Source organism: Podarcis pityusensis (genome assembly GCF_964106645.2).
Source record: "Podarcis pityusensis genome assembly, chromosome: 2".
NCBI classification, from domain to species: Eukaryota; Metazoa; Chordata; class Lepidosauria; order Squamata; family Lacertidae; genus Podarcis; species Podarcis pityusensis.
In genome coordinates this window covers 98,083,603-98,100,931 of record NC_138029.1, presented here as the reverse complement: position 1 = coordinate 98,100,931, position 17,329 = coordinate 98,083,603, and the positions used below count along the sequence as shown (strand labels likewise).

The 17,329-nt window shown below is 41.8% G+C and overlaps 1 long non-coding RNA gene across 1 annotated transcript; it reads right to left on the bottom strand.

Moving 5' to 3' along the window:
* Positions 1 to 14,576: 14,576 nt before the first annotated feature.
* Positions 14,577 to 15,559, bottom strand: LOC308471708. The gene is made up of 2 exons (XR_013983106.1): positions 15,504 to 15,559; positions 14,577 to 15,381 (listed from the first exon to the last, which is right to left on the bottom strand). It is a non-coding gene; the product is annotated as an uncharacterized lncRNA (long non-coding RNA).
* Between the last annotated feature and the right edge of the window lie 1,770 nt (positions 15,560 to 17,329).

Sequence of the window (17,329 nt, the reverse complement as noted above, 5' to 3'; positions counted from 1 at the left end):
CAACACACGTGCTCCAAGTCCAAGCTTACAAGTCCAGTACAACAATTTTTGCAATTTTAAGTTTTTTTTAACTGATTATAATGTTGTGTGGTTGTGTGGTATTTTAATATTAACATTGTGTTTTGATTGTTGTTACCTACCCCAGGACCCTAGGGACAAGTGTGTACCTGGACTGACATGTGTGCAACCACAACTTCAGTGCTTTTAATGTCATTATCTGAGGCACTATACCTGGCTACCTGCCCTGTATCCATAACAAAGGGTGGGTAATAAATTGTAGCAATAATAATAATAATAATAATAATAATAATTCAACTTCTGAAGTTGTGTGGCACTGTGCTCTACATGGGGCTGCCCTTGAAGACAAGTCAAAAGCTTCAATTTGTCCAAAATGCAGTGGCCAGATTACTGGCTGGAGTTGTATTTAGAACTTGTATAAGTCTTTTTTCTAAAACAGCTGCATTGCTTGACACTTCACTTTCAACAACCCTATCCCAGTCTGCACCTGGTTTTGAATTTTTAAAAATATATTGTAAAGATTTTTAAAAATTGTTTTATTGCCTGTTTTTTGTCATCCTGTTTGCCTTTGGGAGGAATGGTGGGATATAAATTTAACGATAAATATAAATAAACGACCCAGAATTTTGCAGAATCTATGTGAGCTATTGAACTGCACATTGTAGCATCTGCTTATGAAGTTAAATATCTTCAGTATCCGGACTGACCATCGTCTACCTACACAGGTCATTGGAACCTCCTGGGCAGGAAGGATGAGAAGAGGACTTCCTGTTCTAATTAACCCTTGCTTGAGCAATGAGGTTTGTACTGAGCTCTGGTGAATCCCTGCATCCTTTGACTGTCCTGGAGTCCTGACATCCTGCTTGCTTGTTGGTTCTGCTGCCTGTGTTGTCCTTTGGTCCTGGACTTGCTCTTCAGTTCCACCTTCATTTCTGATCTTCATTTCCAGTCTTGACTTCTACCTTGCATTTTGAACCTGCCTCCTAGGCTGTCCTTTGGTTCTGACTTCCATTGTGGGTGTCCTGAATACCAGATCCATTCCTACAGCTCCTAGATCTCAGCTGAAATCTGGCTGCTGCCCACAGCCCAGTCCTGGTGATAGCAGGGTTTGGGGTGTTTGGACTTGGTTTGTAATGGGCCTAGGAATTCTGAACTTGGTGTGTTCATTTCTGAATATTTGCTCCATCCCTAAATTCACCATCATCGGTAACCAAAATATATCTTTATCAAGAATCATGAACAAGATTGTTTGCTGTGGGAAACTAGTTTCTCTTTTGTGTCAAAGCCAGCTCTCGGGTGTGTGTCTGACCTTTTTAATTCAGATAAGGGAGCTGCCCTTAAAGATAAAGTAACATATTACAACCAAAACATAGCCTTCCTTCTGAGAAAATTATAAGCAAACAAAAATGTGTTGATATAAATATGTGAAGATTAGAAGTTAAAAAATAAGAGAACCAGAAGAGAATTAAAAGTAAACAAAGCTAATAAAGTTTGCTTTGCATCAGGAATAGCTTAACTACCACGCTAAACACTCCCTTGTCCACAGAGTACTGTTCATCCATGCAGCTTTCTCAAAAAAAAAATGATCCCAAGATCTGAAATGGGATTTTATTCAAGAAAATCTATAACAAAACATTAGAGAAAGAAAAAGGTAAGAAACAACACAGTATCACTGCAAAAGTCAAACCAGTCTTATAGCTCCATGAGAGCTGATGTCTCAAACTCTATTATTAAATGTCTCACCTTCCCAGTTACCATTTATAGTTGGTGACTGGCAAGGGCTGTCGTCCTGCAGCTCTTAGCTGAGGCTGAGCAACTGGAGCATAAGATGCTGGTCAAGGGGATCCTGGTGGAAGAAGAAGAAGAGTTTGGATTTGATATCTCGCTTTATTACTACCCGAAGGAGTCTCAAAGCGGCTAACATTCTCCTTTCCCTTCCTCGCCCACAACAAACACTCTATGAGGTGAGTGGGGCTGAGAGACTTCAAAGAAGTGTGACTAGCCCAAGGTCACCCAGCAGCTGCATGTGGAGGAGCGGAGACGCGAACCCGGTTCACCAGATTACAAGTCTGCCGCTCTTAACCACTACACCACACTGGCTCTTACCCACTACACCACACTGGCTCTTAACCACTACACCACACTGGAGTGTGGCATAGATGGGTGAGGATTGATTGTTAGGCCAGGCAGTGTCCAGAGTAGTTTGAAGAAGACCACAGATGAGAAGGGATGCTGCCTGGTGGGGAGAGGGGTCAGGCAGGAGGGCAGCACTTTGGGGTAGTCAGAATCCCTAAGACTCTGCTCCGCAGGGGGCAGCAAGAGGGAAAACAGCTGGAGGATAGAACAGGTAACTCCCTGTTTGCACGGGGGTTGCATTCCAGGTCATTGCACGCTTAACATGAAATTGGAAACCTATTGAAAAAGCCTGCAAACACCCTGTTCCACCTCCACCCTGCCCCCCGTCCACCCTTTTAATGACATTTCAATGAAATCTTTGACATTTCCAGGTTACTTACGGTTTGGCGCTGTGTACGTGTGCACAATTGCGCACATATTGGCTGCGCCTAAAATAGGGGTTGCCTGAAAGGAAAAAGTTCAATGTTAAAATTAGTAACTAGCCAGGCCGCAAGGCAAGAGAATTTAAAATATGAATTGTTTGATTTGCTGTCAGATATTAAAAGAGAATTTGAGCAGATAAAGGAAGAGGTTAATAAAACAGCTTCTAAAATTATTAAAAAATACTAATGTACTTTCAGAGGCTGCGAGACAATTAAAAGAGGTGAATGCACAAACCACCAAGGTGGGACTGGTAGACAAACGAGGTCTGAGGAAAATACATGGGAAAGTAAAAATAGTCAAAGACAAAAATGGAATTTCATGTGAAATGATATGGGAGGACCTGACTGATAAAGATGGTGCCTCGTGTGAAATGATTTGGGAGGCTTTGACTGACCTAGAGAAGAAACAACAAGGGAGGGCAATGATTTAAGAAGCTACCTTATGTGGTGGCAATGTAAAATTATCAAAAAGGCCTGGGGAAAGACATAGAAAGGTTTGAAGAAAATGTGGAGGGGTTACATTTCGGCGATAGCCCGTAAAGCCAAAATCATGTATAGTCAAAACAGATTGGGCGGGTGGGATTGCCAAAGTATTTCTTCCTAGATGCCCACCCTGTTTCTGCCCTCTTTATAATTTTTTCCTAAATTGCCAAGTGTGTGAAGCTGAACGTGCACAAGTTTGAGTTACCCGTATTCCAATGGTGTTAAAACTGGCATGGAAATAGATCACAATGACTGCAAGTCTGTAATCACTCATGATATTCTACTCATAGCTTTACAAAGGGTTGCAAAGATTTGGCTATTTGTGTCAAACAAAGTACCTTAGCTTCAAGGTCTGCCCAGCAGACCTTTATTTTTTATTCTTTCTGGAAGCATACCAATACATTGGTTTGAAAGCATATATGTACAGGGCCCCCCCCCCCTTTGTAGTCAATTCAGTTTAGTTTAAGAGAAAGAGAGGGAGATTACACCAAATCACTGTTCCATATTGTCCATCCAAACAGAGCCAGACAAGAAATATAATGTTTTCTTTCTAAATGAAAAATAATCCCCCAAAACACATCTCTATCGCATGGGTGACAGGCTGAAAAGAATCTGCACAGTGTGTACAATCACTGGAGAGATTTCTCTTCAAGGATTGGTGTGGGGAGGGGAGGAATGGAACGGAGCGGCCCCTCTCCTGCTTTTACCTCAGCGACTGACACATCCACCAGGGATGTAATCAGAAATCATATACTCACTGCTGAGGAGCTATAATTAAACTGGATTTAATTTTAATAGAATTTCTCCCCAGAAAGGAAGGAAGGGAAAAGGAAAATATATCTACCTACAGTGTTGTTCAAACCTCCTCATCTTTTTATGGAAACAATTACACAATTCCTGTGTTTTGCCTCAACATTTTCAAAACAAGTCATCTCAGAGATGAAGACTAATAAAAACTTTTTCTATTAATGGTGAAAAGTTGCTTTTGTAAAGGTTAAGGAGATCAACAGTATCAGATGCTTCCAGCAGACTGGAGTTTCCACCCAACACATGTTTTTAATAATAATCAGACCCGAAGTCCATTCTTTTTGCTATTTATTTTGCTATTTATTTATTTATTTATTTAGTCAGTCTCAATACTAGTGAACAGTAATGGAACCTTTTATACCTTTTTCCTCTGATGAGAGACAACACTGTATCTCTTTGAGGGCAAGAGACGATGGTAACTTTCTGAGTACTGATGAAAAATTAATGAATTTCATTAGTCTGGATTTGTTTTATAAGTACTCTGTATTCATATTTGATCTGTGGAAAGCAAGGGAGAGGAAAGGCTCTAGGTGATACTGGTCTTCATCATTTGCTTGTTAAGATGTAGGTATTTACTTGAATCATTCTTGCTCTCTTCAAGCTCCAACATGTCGTGACTCATGAGAGCTTGGCGAACTAAACTCCATATAATTATTTCCAACTTAAAAGGTAGTTATGGAGGACCTTATTTGAATCACAGCTGCAGCCTGGGGTGGGGGGTGAGGACTCTCCCCTGTGGCCCCAACCCTGCATGCCCCCCCCAATATATATATATATATATATATATATATATATATATATATATAACAGGAGCTATGACTAATAGCATGAGACCTCATTCTACCAACGCTTATTGTTGTTGCTGTTGTTTTTAAATCCACCTTCACGCATTTCATAATAGAAGCAAAAATGTGGTCTAAGCAACATGAGCTGGTATAGGGATAAGCACCATTCTCAAACTAGGGCTTTCTGAGGCGCCCTTCGCACTCAGCTCTAGCTGTGGGAAAGCCACTTTTCTACTACATGATCCGTTGTAGCTGGGGTGCTGACACAACCAGTGCTTTTTGGTTAAAAGGAAAAATGAGGTGCTTGTACTTGTCTCTTGATAAAAGTCTCTTGTGTGCCATCATAAAATGGCTGCCATGGCAAAAAAAAATAGAGGTGATGGCCTTCTATACCAGTGAGTATCACCAGGAAAAGCTTTCTGACAGTAAAAGCTACCAATCATTATGATGATGATGGCCATACCCAAGACAATAGGGTTCTGTATACCACTTGGTGGGAATCAGTGTGACTGGCCACTGTGAGAACAAGATGCTGGACTAGATAGGCCTTTGCCCTGATCCAGCAGGGATCTTCTTATTTTTCCATGCTCTTGAACTACCGTATGTGCAAGGGGATCCGGAAGGAATCTAGTTCTTTCCAAGGTTGTGCCATCTGCATTCCTAAACCCTGAGGGACCCAAACCTCAACGCATATGGACTCAGCTGAGCAATCAGATCACAGTGGTACCTCAGGTTACATACGCTTCAGGTTACAGACTCCGCTAACCCAGAAATAATGCTTCAGGTTAAGAACTTTGCTTCAGGATGAGAACAGAAATCGTGCTCCGGTGGCGCGGCGGCAGCAGGAGGCCCCATTAGTGATGCTTCAGGTTAAGAACAGTTTCAGGTTAAGAATGGACCTCCGGAATGAATTAAGTACTTAACCCAAGGTACCACTGTATTTCTGCCTCTTCTGCGTGCAAATGGCTTCTAAGCAGCCACTCTTCAGAGGTGCCACAAGTACGACGATGTGTCTTTCTCAGATGCATTTTTGTTTGTTTGTTTCATATATCTTTTACACACATCTTAGAGGTAAAGTCATAGTAGGTGAGTGGGGGAGGAAGAACTACAATAAAAAATAATGTATAACAGCTTCATCTTATGGAGTTCCACTTTGCTTGAGAAAAGCAGACAAGCCCAAGGGCAGAAACAATCCATTATGTTTCAGTATAACTCCAATTGTTCCATTCTACTGTACACTCACTGATTCCCCTTTCCATCTCATGCATGCATAAGGTAAAGCAGAGCTCCTTCTGGAAACCTTTTGTTTTCCAGAGAATCGAAGGGTTCCAGGGAGAGCCTTTGTGAGCCGTTTATTATCTGAAAATCTGATCCAGATTTTGAAGCGAAAACTGCAGTTTTGCTAACTGCCAAACGTGTTCTCACAGCCTGTGGTGAGGCCGAGAACTTTTCCACAGTGTTACTGGAATTGTTTGTTTAACAAAACACACACACACACACACAACATTTCCAATATTATTTTCAATTCTTGGCTAGTATTTTCCATACCACAGTGAAGCTTTACAGGCCATCATGGTCAACTCCTGTGAAAAATTCTGATACACATAGCTACAGAATCCTATAAACATCGTGCACGTTTATGTTTTCATAACATTGTCAAGGATGACTGCAATTATTGAGATTCCTTAACAGGAAAAGCAACTATCGACAAGAACATCAATAAATATGTCAACTCACAGAATGATCCTATGCATGTTTTCTCAGAAATTAAGTCAAACTGTATTACTCTTAGGAAGTGTGTGCAGGAGTATATCTTTGTTTGTTTAAGAAATAAATTAAGAAGGGTAAAATCCAGCTAAACGTAAGCACTTTGACAGACCATTGATTTTAATGAGCAATTAAACACATGGTTAATGTTGTCTCATTTAAACCACCCTTGAATTTCAAATGATCATATGTATGCAAAAATGGATACTCTTTAGTCATTGATACAAAAATGAAAAAATCTCAAGCAAACACTGAATGATATCCAAACTTAGTCATACTCAGAGCACAGCTACTGAAATCAATGGACAAATGATTTCATTGGGTCTAAAGTGTGTATAACTTCATTTGATATTGCCCAGTGACTTCATGCAGGTATATGAAGTGAAAATCTACACATTGAAATTTAGGATTGAAATTTAGAACATTGGATTGTTGTATCCAGGGAGAATGGCCTGCCCCATAGTCACTACTGCAGACTCACTTCCCACTGATGAAATCTCTTGGTACTCTAGGATTTTCAGATATGGCTGGGGATGCTGGGAGGGGTCAATGCAGTCAGGAAGGGGGAATCAAGGAAAATGACACAAGATTAGGACCTCCACATTGTCAAACTGTATACAGTATAATGAAACAACCTGAGCTTAAGGGCACAGATATGCAGATCTGTTTAGAAGGGATCAGATATATAGGATTTCATAGCCTTCATATATATGGGCTTGACTTTTCCAAAACGGACCACTATCCTTTTATCACATTTCATGGGGTTTAAAGATGAAGTTTAGAGGGAGCCAAGATTATAAAGTTTCAGTTCCATAGACATGACTTTCTCTTTTATCAAAAGTTGTGGAAGTATTTTAATGAGAGAGGAATTAATGAAATGTTTAGTAGTGAAGAATCCACTGTCACAATTTTTTTTCTGGCACCAGGAAAGTAATGCATAAACTGTGATTATTACATTTTTATTTTATTTTTTTGGCAAAAGTGTGTAACAATGAGAGTTCACCCCCCACCCGCTTTCTCCCTGATAATATTGGTATATGCAAATAATTGCCTTTCCCCTCTTTGTGATACAATTTCATTATTTGCATAGCTACTAGTGGTCCACCAATAAAGGCGAACGTCGTATTAGGATTCATGACAGTTTTCACATTGTATTATCAATATGTGGAAATAATTGTCTGCTCTGAGATTAAATTACATTATTGTGTATCTTTTTCATGCCTAATAAATAATGATGGATGGCTTTTATTTTCATCACCACCTGCAACCATTTAGTCACCCCTTGACTATTCAAGATAAAATAATAAAAGGCGAGTGTTATGTTGCAAGCCGCAGAATGCAGTCAAAACAGTTGCCTGTGTTGCATTTGTGTGCATTCCTCATACTGGTTCTTAATAAAGGGCTTGGTGCGTGATTCACTGTGAAGGACAGAGAACTGACAAATGATCAGCATTTGAGAGGAGTGGGCAGGAGAGGTCAGTGTGAGAAAAGGGGTCCCCTACCCCAGCAGAATTATTATCCCAAAGTAGGATTCACAATATGAAAGTTGCAGTGCAATCCTGGGCATCTTTACTCAAAAGCAAGTCCCAGTGACTTTAATGAACCTTACCTCCAGGTAAGTGTGCCTAGAATTGCAGCCTTGGTTCATTTCCCCCCATTCTGCTATACAACAAAGCTAAATGCAATTAGATCCCAGAGCAGGGCAAGCACATCTCCATGCTGCTTTGTAACTTGCTGAAATGAAAAAGAAGGGGCAGGGGACAAATTGTGAAGGAGTTAAAAATGCACAGTAGCTGTAAAAAAACAACTTTTTTTAAAAAAACAACTCATTTTTTATTGGGAAAATTGCAGGGAGACTGTTAAGTTAGGCAGGATTTACTGCAGAGAATCTATGGGTGGTATTCAGCTAAATTTTACTCAGAGTAGACCCACTGAAATTTATGAACATGATTAAGTTAGGTGCATTAATTTCAATGGGTTTACACTCCAAATAAACCTTAGTTGAAGATCACCTTACTTTTCCTGTCTATGAGACAACCTGCTTCCCACAAACAAACCAAATGTTCGCTAACATATTTGCCTATTAGCTGGGCTTGGTCCAAAAGAAAAACAAGAAGGATCAATATTTTATAATGGCACTGAACTTGGGCTGGAGAATGAATTGGTTTTTAAAAAAACAAAAACCACCACCAAGCTCACTAGGTGGATTTGGACAGGTTCCATTATCTCTCTGCCAAACCTACCGCACAGGTTTACTTAAATGCCTGTTAAAGTGGGATTAACTCCCATCATGCAAATCACACCTTGAAAACAGCAGGATGCAATGTTGTTTCTCCTTCTTCCTGTGAGGAAAGGTTGGAGGAACTGGGTATGTCTACCCTGGGAAAAAGACGACTGAGGGTTGACAGAACAGTGCTGTTCAAATAGGAAATACCTGAGGAGCTGTCATGCAGAAGAAGGCAAAGGTTTGTTTTCCAACAGAAATGGATCTAACATAGTTATGTTGCTGGAGGACAGATTTAATTTGAACATTGAGAGAAACTTTTAGATGGTTAATAACAGCTACTTTTCACTTAGAGTGTGTGGTGGCTCTCAGCCCCCGGAAGTCTTCAAACAGAAGCTAGACAGCCTTCTGTTGGGAACACTCTAGCTCTGGATTCCCTGCATAGAACAGAGGGCTGAACTAGATTAGGTCTGAAGAACCTTCAGATGTTGCTGAACTCCTACTAGTCTCAGCAAGCATAGCCAATGACCAGGGATGATGGTGTTGTAGTTCAGCAATTTCTGGAGGACCAAAGCTTCCTCTTACCTGCCCTGGGTGGGCTATGGGACGCTCTCCTACACAGTGATTCTATTATTCTTTTTGTAGTTTCTGGTACTTCCCCTTAGACTACCTCAGATCATTTTTAAGCATAGGGAATCTTTTAATTTTTTAGAAAAACAAAACAGCAAGTTTAAAGAATGTTATCAATGGATAACCTCAAGAGTACACCAAAACCAGCTGGCGGCCATTTTTTTTCCTCTTAAAAAAAGAAAATAAAGGAAAATCAAACAAAACAGCCAGTTCTGAGTCAGAGATTTAATCTTTTCTGTGTGCCTATTATCCTTAAATCACAAGATGACAGTTTTCTCAGGCATACCAGAGAGATTCAACCAAAATCCACCAGTAACAGATAATCTTATCAAATGTCAAGCTACTGAGAAAAATGGTTTGAAAAATAGGCCTCCTGTTCACTGCTTGGTTTGGTACAAGTAAATGTTCATGTTCCTATAATCTAACTTTGAATTAATATACTTATAAAAGATGTTGTCAAATTATTTACAAATGTGTGTGTGTGTGTGTGTGTAGATTTCCAGTATTTATTATCTAATTACAGCTGCTGTGGGTAGGCATTGTTGTTGTCCAACATTATATGTGCCAGCAAAATATATACCTTGTTCATATGTAATATGAACCATGGAAGGAGAAGAAGGGAAGTCATTGAATGTTTCAAAGTTTGTAAAATGTTTAATTTGATATGTAGAAAAATGAAAAAAAAACAAGTGTGTGTGTGTGTGTGTGTGTGTGTGTGTGTGTGTACCTTGCCTTTCAGATTCAGACCAAAATACACCTTAAATGTTTTTATTATATTAACCTGAATCCACTTTGGGAAAACATCTGTTTTGAAAGGTGATGTATAAATTCCAGGAATAAATAATATAATACAAAAAATATCCTACAAAAAAAGAGAGCACTGCTAATGAGTGTAACACAGGATATCTTGAACAGTAGCTCTATCCAGTTTATTCAATGTGTATGAGTGGGCAAGGGGATAAGTGTATGGGTCATCAAAGAAATAGGCTACTGGTCCAGATTTAGAGGAGAGTTTTAAAATAATATGAATACTAAGAAGCTTTCACTGATGTTGCTTTGGATACAGGCACACAGACATACACCCAACCAAGGCTCTGGAAAGTCAGATGCTTTATCAGAATTTGGAGCTGGTGGTTAGCCTGGTAAATAGACCTGATTGTAGAGCCAAGAAAATGTTTATTCCACCCTTAAATATAAAACTCTCAAGGTAGTGTACATTAAAATGGATTTCGAAAAAATACTAAAATGCACTGTGCAAACAAAAACAGCACAGCAGCGGTCAAGGACAAAGCGATGCCATCATACACTATGTGCTGGAATGCCTGAGCAATTATTATTTTTAAGAGCATTATATTTAATTATGAATTAACATCAAGGCAAGCTTGTCTGGAGGTGGAATCCATATGCGGGGCCCTGCATATGCAGCATTGGGCTATACTTGTGAGATGTTCCTTACCATATTCCAGAAACCTTAAGCTCTGGAAAGCATAAGAGGCATTCTGCATCTCAGAACATCACAGTCCCTTCTGAAAAGTACGGTGTTTTTACAATGCCCCTTTTATTTGACATGCTGACCTGACAGCCAACACTTGGGCTGATTCCCATGAGCAGCACTGCCAAGCACATTCTTCTCTCTGCATGTTGTGTGATGCGTGATAAATAAAATGTGAAACTTGAACTAGGGAGATAGGGCTTCCGATCTCCACAGAACCCGTGAAGTAACCCTGGATGAACTTGGTTTACTTACTCTCTTTCAGCCTCAGAGGGTTGCTGTGTGGATAAAACTGGATAACTATCACGTAGCCATCCCTCATCACAAATTATGAGTGCCCAAACACACAAAAATCCAGCTGGGTCTATCAATTTAGATCTTTCAACTGCTCCCCCAACCCTTCTTTTACTTTATGGGAATATCCCTTTAAAATACCACTTCCTTGCTGCATTTTCTCAAACTAGTGGTGGAAGTGACAGCATTAACAATGTTACACTCAAGGCGTATTCCTTTCTGGCACAGCAAGAAGAACAGTATCTGGGAAACTCTTGGCTCCTTTTCCCTACTATCCATCTGCAGGCAAGAGCAGCCAAAGCTGGAGAGAGCAAGGAATGAAAAGAAGCAGGACATGAATTTTCTTCTTTCCTCTTACATACACACACGCACGCGCGCACACACACACACACACACACACACAGAGAGAGAGAGAGAGAGAGAGAGAGAGAGAGAGGTTTAACAGTGCAATCCTAACCAAGTCTACTCAAAAGTAAGTTCCACCGAGCTCAACTGAGCTTTCTTTCAGGTATATAGGTTATGGTTGTAACTCAGAGCTCCATACTGCTGGTAAGAGTCTGTAGCAGCAACAGCTTCCTCCCTGCCTAGACAGCAGGTCCAACTAGGCTGGAATGCAAATCTCTAGGCTCTGGCAACCTGTGACCACTACAGCTCCTAAGAGGCTTCTTTTCTGCATGGTGTCTGTTTCCTCCTTGCCTGGGCTACAGGTCCAAGGAGGCTAGAATGAGGAGCTCTAGGCTCTGGCAACCTGTGACCACAACAACTACTAGGAGACTTTTTGTGTGTTGTTCCTCATTAAGAAGCAAATGTGTGAGTCATCTCAAAGGGTCAGGCTTTTCTATCCATTAATTAACAAAGAGGAAGATTGTTGTTAGTAGCTATTACTAACTGGAATTGGAATCACTGTTGTAAATTCCTTGATGAACGCTTGAGATGTTTGAACATGGTCCTGCCTTTATAAGAGCTGATGTGGGGCTGCTACCAAAATCAGCTGCCCTGCATCTCCTTATTCAGTTCCCCTCTGCCTTGGAACTGGCAGCTATTGAAATGGAGTAGGAATGATAAAACACACAATGCAATAATACCCCCCCCCTCTTTCCTTTGTTTTAGTAACTCTTTGGGGAGAGAGAAGGCATAGGTGCTAGCTCTCTTCTGCTGTTGCACCAGTTATTAGCTGCTTTTCGTGAGGGGAGGGAAATTTGCAATGCAGCTACATCGCATCACACATTTTGCATCATTAAATGTAAGGGGCAACAATCACATTTGTTATTATTTATTCCACTCTTCCTCCAAGGAGCCTAGAATTGCTTACAAGGTCCACACAACTCTTTTACCCTAATAAAACCCCTGTGATGGATGGTAGACTGAAAGAGTGTGACTACCTCAAGGTCACCCAATGAGTTTTATGGGTGAGTTGGAATTTGAGGCTATTTCTCTCAGGCTCTAGTCCAATCTAAGAGGTCATCAATATGGTGCCATCCAGATGTTATTAGACTCCAATTCCCATTATCCCTGAGCATTGGCCATGCTAGCTCAGCTGATGGGAGTTGGAATCCAACAACATGTTGGCTGCTCCTGTATGTTAAATTGGCTCATATATACCCATACACTGAGGTAGTCAACCTTTGTATACCTATCGCCCACTAATGCATCTTTCTTGATGGTAAAATTTCCTTACCGCCCACTCGATGGAAGGAGGATTCAGTTTGTGCCATAGAACCCCCTACCACACACCTGGAATCCCGAAATGCCCACTAGTGGGTGGTAGGGACCAGGTTGACAACCCCTGCCATACACCCACACACCTGTTGCTCCATAGAGCCCTAATATATGCAGCTGCAATATTCAAAACATACGTCTGCCATTAAGTTGAAATAAGTAGTCATAAGCTTTGAGAGCTTTCAGTCATCCTCTTTTTCCTACTTCTCTCCACCAAAAATATCAGTAGAATGATAAACAGGGTCTTCAATTTCAGAGAGCAGAATGGGCCAGCCTGTTTCTTTAAAATATGTGCAATTTTCAAGCCATCGTCAATAAACTTGTGATTGCAGGACTTACCTCATTAAACTGACAGTTGAGCAAGTTGGACACGCCCCATCCAGTTGTACTTTCTAGCCAGTTGCCAGTAGTTCTTTTCTCTTTGTTGACTTCTCTCTTGGCATCTGAAATCAAGGTTTCATTTGGTATCACAGCAGGTGCTTCAATTCATGTAAGAGTTCAAATTAAAAGTCAGCTCTGGGTGCCAGAAAATGTTACGGTCAATAAAGGTGAGAGAGAGAAATATCTGAATGGTGAGGAAAATTTGAGACCTCAACCAGAGCAGATCAGATATCCAATTAAAACATGATTTGAAGAATTAAAGCAAAACAGATGCTGAAGGCTCCATGCTCTGCTGACTTAACCCTAGCCACCTAAAATAAATGAAATAAAAAGATGTTTCACAAAATTGTTTCCAAAATTCTTGTCACAGGGCAGGGAGTTCCATTGCTCTGGGTCAATCACCAAAAACGTTTCTCCCCATATGCTGTCAGTATTATAAGTAACTCAAGAAGGTCATAGGGAGGAGAAGCCATTATAGTGAAGTCTTGAAAAAGTCAACTTCCACAAAAATAAAAAGCACCCTATCCCAAGCAGCTTTCCTATGAACACATGAATTACTTCACTAAATAGTCATACTAAACCAAGATTTGAAGATCCACTTCCTCCCTAATTTTTCTGCATCCATTTGTTCTAATCAGTGCAAGCTCCAAGACAATGAAATCCAGATTTAACCACTGCTAATATGTGTCTTCAGTCAAACACAAGATAGCTCAATTGGTTAGAACATGGTGCTGGCAATGCCAAGGTTGCAGGTTTGATCCCCATAAGTGACAGCTGCATAGTCCTGCATTGCAGGGGGTTAAGACTAGATGATCCTCAGGGTCCCTTCCAATTCTGTGATTCTATGATCCATGTGTTTTCTAAGATCTTGGGTCTGGTGCACGAGGGAAGAAGCTGTGGACTACAACACCTATCAGCTCCAGCCAGCATGGTCAATGGTCAGGGACAGTGTGAGATGCATTCCAGCAGCACCTAGAGGGCCACAGACTATGGTCCAGAGTTATGGCGTACCATAGGGATCATATTCTATGATAACAAGAGGGGAGAACCAAGAAAGAACACAGAAAAGTTTGTCTTTATTGCAAAACAGACATTTGTTAGAAGATATGTATGCCGGCTCCCTTGGCCAATAAAGCGAGATGAGCGCCGCAACCCCAGGGTCGGCCACGACTGGACCTAATGGTCAGGGGTCCCTTTACCTTTACCTATGCAAAGTGCAAACAGGTAGAGATGTACATGCCTATGGATAAGGCAAATGCTTCATTTAGACAAGCCTACCCAGAAAGCTAGAATGTTTATTTGTGTTTTACTCTATTTTCAGTTTATTGCTGATTAAATTTTTAAAAACATTTTAAATAGTTGTTTTTAACTTTTTTTACTGATAACTTTTGTTGCTTTATTCCTTATGAATAATCAAATACAGTGGTACCTCGCAAGACGAACGCCTCGCAAGACGGAAAACCCGCTAGACGAAAGGGTTTTCCGTTTTGGAGGCGCTTCGCAAGACGAATTTCCCTATGGGCTTGCTTCGCAAGACGACAGCCCATAGGGAAATATCCGGGACAGCGGGGAAGCGCAGCGCGTCTTCCCCACTGTCCTCGGACCTCCTCCGAAGCCGGGCGGTGGGGAACGCCTCCTCCCGCCGCCGCCGGGCTTCGGAACGATGCTCCGAAGCCGGGCGGCGGGGAGGGAACACCTTCTGAAGGCGGGCGGGGGGCGAAAGTCTTTGTTCCCCCCTGTCTGCCTTCCCGGGAGAGCGGAGAAACACAGCGCGTTTCTCCGCTGTCCCGGAGGGCTTTTGAAGGCAGGCGGGGGGGAGCAAAGACTTTCGCCCCCCGCCCGCCTTCAGAAGAGGTCCTGGACCTCTTCTGAAGGCGGGCGGGGGGCGAAAGTCTTTGCTCCCCCCTGCCTGCCTGTCCCGGAGGGCTTTTGAAGGCAGGCGGGGGGAGCAAAGACTTTCGCCCCCCGCCCGCCTTCAGAAGAGGTCCAGGACCTCTTCTGAAGGCTGGCGGGGGGCAAAAGTCTTTGTCCCCCCTGCCTGCCTTCCCAGGGGCTTTTAAATCGCCCCGGACAGCGGAGAATTCCTCCGCTGTCCCGGGCAATTTTAAAATGCCGCCCGCCAGCATTTTAAGATCGCCCCGGACAGCGGAGAAGTCCTCCGCTGTCCCGGGGTTTTTTAAAATGCTGGGGGTGGGAAGAAAAGCCCTCGTCCCCCCCCCCAGCCTTCAGAAGAGGTCGGGGGACAGACTGTCCCCGGACCTGGTCTGAAGGCGGTTTCCCTAGGAACGCATTAATTGATTTTCAATGCATTCCTATGGGAAACCGTGCATCGCAAGACGAAAAACTCACAAGACGAAGAGACTTGCGGAACGAATTAATTTCGTCTTGCGAGGCACCACTGTAAAGTCTTCGTCTATGTATTTCCCACCTTTTCAGGGACACCTTTTCAGACAAGTTTATTTTGTACTTGAGTATGATATCAATGCAAGCTGCCGTCATGCTTGAACTCTTCAATCAAGCCTTTGGCTCACTATCTTTTCAAATGATTATTGTTTTGTTTTTATGTTCTTGTTTTTATTTTGTATTTTGTGTTTTTATCTTTTATTATTATGTTGTGAGCTGCCCTGAGATCTATGGATGAAGGGTGCTATACAAATTTAATTAATAATGACAATGATATAGAATATTAGCCACTGTGTAAGTGTATAATATTAGCCACTTGTTTCCATACAGATTGGAAATCATAGTCACAGACAAAAGAAACTTACCTGAAGTGGTTTTACTTGAAGTGACACTCGAAGAAAATGCAGAGCCACCATTTCTGGTTGGGGTAACCCTGCTGACTTCATTTAGACAACTAATTCTAAACTTTGGCACTGTGGGGTGAACAATGGAGTGGCAGGGTCCTGTGTTTGGTAAAATAACACAACAGGCAGTGGCATCTTAGGTGTTTGAGCATCTCTTTAAACGAACAGCCAGATAGGCAAACAAACAGCACATTTGTTTTATGCTTCCTCACTTCAGTTGCTCTGCACACTTCTCCAAAAGAGACGGGTTCACAGAGCATGTGATTTTTGGTGCGCAGATATTGCAAGATTTAATTAAAATGTCCAAGATCCACATTCTGTTTGCTTTATAAACATTTCTAGCATGTCAGTAGCCAACCTAAATCTTCCACCAGACAAGTACATACTGTGCCTCTTTCTTTCTTTCCCTGAGCAATGGATAGGACTCGTCAAAGCCGGTTGGTGTGCTCTCCATTGGGTGCTGAGGACAAGGCATGTTCAAATTAAACATGAACTCAGTGTTAACTTTAAAACATATTTTGTTCTGAAAGCTGAGACCCCCTAACAGTTGTCTCAGAGCTAAGGAGAAAAATATCTGCTTTCCATTATGCTAATGCCCCTTTCTTCCCCTTGTCAACATTCAGGCATATCTAAGCACAGAATTTGGCGCAGTGTTTAGAAAACATCCTCTGGGTTTTTTTTGGTGTGGATTGTACATATGCTAGTCAAAGCTGGTTACTGGAATACAAAATACTACAAAGAAGCGTTATTTTAATAACACCCTGTTCCCATAAATCCAGTGTTTATTATTTTCTCTTTACAACTCTGTGATTAGGTACATTCTCACTGACTATTTATCTGGGGGCCTAGTCACATGTCCTTGCCATGCACGTGCCAATATATACATCGAACATTTTGAGAGGCTGCAGTTGGTTATCAGAAGTCAAACCTTGCTCCATTGAGCACACAGTGCTGGCATTCATGCAACTGGCTCAGCCAACGGGTTTACATCTGGAAATGAGATCAGGCCTGCTGAAGGCTATGGCTGCTGGTGGACTCAACGGGTAATGTTGAATAAGCTCTGAGATTTGAAGTAACATTATGAATACCTCAGACATGAAGGCAGAGCCAGCAGAAGACATTCTGCTGCCTGAGGTAGGGTCACTGCTTCCCCACACACCACTCCTGCACATTGACTCCTCCTCCTCCTCTACTGCCGCCTCTCTTTTAGTTGTCATCGCGGTGCGCCATGGACCTCCCGCATAAGTTATGTGACATAACAATGCCTCACTTTGAGGGAGAACTGCAGGCAATGTGGGGTCCTTCCAGACCAAGGCATTGTGGGTGAGATGGCCCTGAAAAGTCACACCAACAAAGATTAACGG